This window comes from Vanessa atalanta, chromosome 14 (assembly GCF_905147765.1).
Source record: "Vanessa atalanta chromosome 14, ilVanAtal1.2, whole genome shotgun sequence".
Lineage (NCBI taxonomy): Eukaryota > Metazoa > Arthropoda > Insecta > Lepidoptera > Nymphalidae > Vanessa > Vanessa atalanta.
The window spans coordinates 9,896,937-9,902,212 of NC_061884.1; positions in this window are offsets into that span (position 1 = coordinate 9,896,937).

Sequence of the window (5,276 nt, forward strand, 5' to 3'; positions counted from 1 at the left end):
TCTAGCATATTCTTCGCTTGGTCATAGAGATGTGTTCAAGCCCATAGAGCTAGAATCAGAACATAAAACAAAGCCGCCTCTTTTGCGAACTAACAATCAGATGACCTATATTGGTAGCTCGGAACAAAAACACAACAGTAGTGGTATACACTAATATAACAGTTATTTCTCGTGATATATCTGTAATATTTATATAGAAATATGACGTCATAGGACGCGCGTTCGATGTAAGACATACAAAGATAGACGTGCAAATGGTCCACTTGATAAGTGGTCACCACTGCTCACTGGCCTTGTAAGAAATATTAACTTCGCCTTACATCGCCAATCAATATGTCCCTGTGCTGCAGTTACGGTGACTCCTTCACCCTCCAAACCAGAAAACAGCAACACTAAGTCTTGTTGTCCAGTGACGGAAAAAATCATGAGTGCTCGTAACTACCAAGATGGACTTACACGAAGTCTTACCCCAGTGTGTTTGTTTGTGTGTGTTTACATCGATGTTTAATAAAAATAAGATCAAACTGCATCGAACGTTATACGTATATAATAAAACTAGTTGTCACGTTTAAGGGATTGGTCATCTGCTATTAATAATAAAAAGTAGCCTATGTCCTTCCGTGGAGTTCAAGCTTGCTTCATACAAATCTCATCAAATTCGTTCAGTGCTTTTGCCGTGAAAGAGCAACAGGCAGACACACAGACAGACTCATTTTCGTATTTATAATATTAGTAAAGATAAAATACACAAATCAAACTCGTCTCATGCCACTTCCAAGTTTCCAATCTCTGAGCGCAGTACAATCCCAGATAAATCAGATCTCATGAAACAGAACCCCGAATAAAAGACACTTTTTCTTCTCGATCAAGGAGCCTAACCGGATAATTAAGGCCTCATTCATTTCATCCGTTTCGCTGGAAACTGTCCGTCCGCGAAAATTCTGTCTCTTATATTTTTTATCGAAGCCCCATTGTGCGGAGGACGCTCCAGGGAGTGCTCAAGGACTTGGAGTAGTAATTATAAATACTTGGAAGACTCGAGAGCTCTAGACTGTATGAGAGAGAAAAATAGAAAAATAACTTCCGAAGATTCCGTTACGTTAATTACAAAAAGGAATGTTATATTTGATATGTTTAAAAGTTTTTAAGACTTTAATTGGATGCTGAAGTTAGATAAGTTTGTGAACATATTCCCTCTCGTTACAATTATAACTTTATTATTCTTCTGAAGTTTTAAAATCACTAATAACATTTACAAAACGTAATTTAAATTCAATCTAATACTTTTATATTTACAAGTATGACATTCAAATTTCTTATTTAAGCAACAATATAAAATTAAACTTGTTTAAATTTAAGTTAATTTTTTTTCCAATAAAATCAATGCACGAGGAAGGTGGCATTGGCACTGGTCGTGTGCTGAAGAACCGATGGATTAAAAAAGTCTTCTAGAGAAAATTAGAGATCGACAAATGCACCTTATATCGCCCTCCATTCAGATTGACCAATGATCAGAAATACATGGCAAAACAAATACGGATGACCTTTGCCTCTCACGCAAGCTTTTGCACCTTAGAAGAGACTTATGCCTATCAGTGGATGAGGTTATAAAAGTAATGTTTATCACAAGTTAAACCACATGGGAGTAGCTATAAATAAAACCATAAAAACCTCTGAAACAGAACAATGCATATTTCTAGCGTCATGGGACATTTTGATTATATAGGTAATGAAAACATTATATTATATTATGACTAAAAGAAAATCTCTTTTAAGATACAATCGTCTCAATATCAATGTTAAGACTGTTGTATCCTCACTCACTGTATTCCATCCGTTTCTGATCATCGTATTACATCAACGGAAACACCGATATTACCTGGTCAGTACGAAGCGAATTTGGGGTTTTATAAATTTTTTTAAGACTACAAAGTTGCAGCATCTGGATCCGGACGAAATCTCCTTATTCACGTAAGCTGCTTAGGAGGTAAGTCTTTGACAATCGAATGCGAGAGAGATTGGGACTCGTGAATTTAAATTTTCGCGGAGACGAACTGGGTAGGATTAAACGCGCACTGTAGGATCGTGATATATGCGTTCAAATTGAAGATATTTTGCTATCGGCTCAGACGATTGGAGTCAAATTGAATATGACGATTTAAAAAGCAATATAGCTTTTTGAACATAGATTAAAAATTATAATAGTTATACTATTATAAAAAACAACACAATAAACATTTTTTGGTAATGATTTAAAACATTTAATTTTTTCAGTAAATTTGTCTCAAAAATTCCGTACAGTCGATTTAAGATACTGATTATTTGAAACAGATATATTAAGTTTCTCTTAAATCTAGATAATTAATCTATATAATTTTAATATTTATAAAAACAACAGTGCGAATACTGAGAAAATTATCTCAAAGAAACTCGCGCCCCACTGAATTAATTCGGACACGAATTAATCCGAACACCTACCGATTTGAAAGATTGCGATGCTTCGATTGGCGCTTTTCGAATTTCGAACACGTTCCATTTATCAGTTGACATTTTTATTTTCACAAAAGGCTTTATTAAATTCAATAAAGCCAGTATTCTCTTTTTACGCATTCAATTTGATATTAATTTAATTTTTTTCTTTATCCACTTTAATGTCTTATAGGCAATTGAAAATAAGATAATGTATTTCAATGTTTTAAAGCCAACCTTTACGTTATTTATAAAAAAGGTTTGAGTTGTAATAACTGAACAACTTTTAAGTAAATAAATGTTGATTTACCGTCGGACAAAGCAAAAAGGGGGGTTACCATTTTGACCGATATACATATGTATTTGGTTCATCTGTTCCTTCATAGCTTCTAAACTACTTATCACAATTTGGCAAATGAGACACTGTAAGCAAATCGATCGACTGCAGATATAAAAAAAAAATGTTGATTAGTTGCGTATCCAATTACCGACACGACTGAATTCTAAATGTATACATTATTAGCTCTTACTGTAAAAAACGTTATTTACATAAGAATTATTAACATTAAGCCTTAACTATCGACAAACAAGAAATAGGAAAAGTTGTACAAATCATGACCGCGTGGAACGGTGGCAAGATATTTAGCAGCATTTCGCAAATTCCGTTGAATCGCAATTCCGATCCTCCAAACAAAAATAAAATCCACAACCTGCTACAAACACTTCCGTTAACAGTGGAAGCAATAAGGTGACGCTATAATTTTAATGAAGGTTTTTTCACTACTACTCCAAGGTCCGAATATTCTAACGGCAAAAATAATATAATATAATGCTGTAATAATCATTTATAAAGCACCTCTAAATTATAACCTCAAATAATTTAAATAAAAAGTACTGACTACTAAAAATGAAGCTCTAAAAAGTTTCTAAGTTATATCTAGTAAGACAAAATGACATATGACTACGGCTATCCTCTAAACATCAAAATCAAAATTTTCTTTATTCAAATAGGATTTTACAAGCGATTTTAACAAAATATATTAAGTGAAGCTAACACTGGTTCTGAATGTATGTAACTATGAATACGTATTAAATACATTAAAATATATCGATTCATGATTCATTCACATCATTTAATTATAGACGATAAATACTGAATTGCTTGACTATTTACACTTATATGATAAAATTATTATTGTTATGTTTTATGCTTTATAGAACGTTTTCAATAGTCGGGTTGTAATCTTTGAACTTACTTTTTAATTTATTTCATTTTAATGAAGTTAATATTTTTTAAAATGTGACAGAAACAAGCAAGAAGCTACAATTTCTTTTGCAATAGAGAACCGGCAATAAATTTCAATTAGAGAGTTTGTCAATAAAGTACAATTAATATTTATTTATATATCCTGCCTGGATATCAACAAATACTAAATACACGTATTTGTATCTTTCATATATATTATATTGAATAATATGCCTTATTTATTTCACATTAGGTAAACGAATCGAGACAATATCGACGTGACTAAATGTGGTAGTAAATATTCGAATTAATATTGCGGAGTATTTTATATGAATAAAGACAGAAGACGCCGTGTAAATATTGGACGAAATTACTTAATTGTAAATATCTATAAATAGAGGAAGATAAAACAGTTCAGTAACTTTTTTCCGTTGTTTATCCACCGATTTTTTTATTTTTGTATGATAGCTAACAGTAAACACAATTGACAAGCTTAAGTGTTGACCCAAAAATTATCCAAAGAAAGAGAGTGTAGAAGTGTATGTTCGAAACATGCAAAATCCTCCAGTTTTCCTGTTTTTACAACAGTGATTATAGTTGATTTTTGACCACTGAGCTAACACTAGTTCGTTGTCAAGATAGAGTCATTCATTGATTTACATTTGTAATGAACGACATCCAAATGTCATCAATAAGGGTTACAGAGGACAAACCTCCTATTACATAGAAACGATCACTCGTACCGTTACTCCACTCGTACCGGTACTAAATTTAGACTACTAGTAGTATTAGACGTAGTCTAAATTTACTGATTGTTAATATTGTACCTTATATTATTTACTCAGAAAATCACCCAACTTACGTCGCCACACGAGATAATTAGGATGGAAAATTGATAATCATAATGTAGGCATGTCACCTCCGTTTTATCTAAAAATGTGTGTAGTGGAGGTAAAATAGGTATAATTTTCTTGCAGCGTGGTGCATGACAGTCGGATTCAATAACAACCTGATCTTGGACATCTTTATCGCTAATGTCCTTTCTAAAAAGAAACGAAACAGCTAAAAACGGTCCTAAGCTTTTATTATTAAGATTATTTTCGCTACCTATTTTAAAAATAACAATTAGAATTAAAAGTAAATATTAAAATTAAAAGAAATCATTGTTCTTAGTTTAAAAACATAATACATTTGAATAATCAATTATGACATTAATTATTAAATAGCTATTATCAATATATATTCCTAACGCAAACATATTTAAAAATCATAACGTCTTCCTGTTCAGCAACAATGGCCTCGTTGCTAGTCTTATAGGACACCTTACATTTTGAAAGCGTTCTAAAAATTCCCTTTATATCGAACAATGGGATACATGTTACGAATTCTAAATATTATACAAAGACTTTTGAAGCTTAGTAAGTGCTTCTGAATATGCTTGTGTTTACTGAGGCACTATATAAGCCTTCAAAATAGAAATGAACAAACTGGATTACGTAATGTATGTATCTTACCAACGACATCCACAAATTGGCTTTGTTTCAAAGTTGACAAAGTTGGG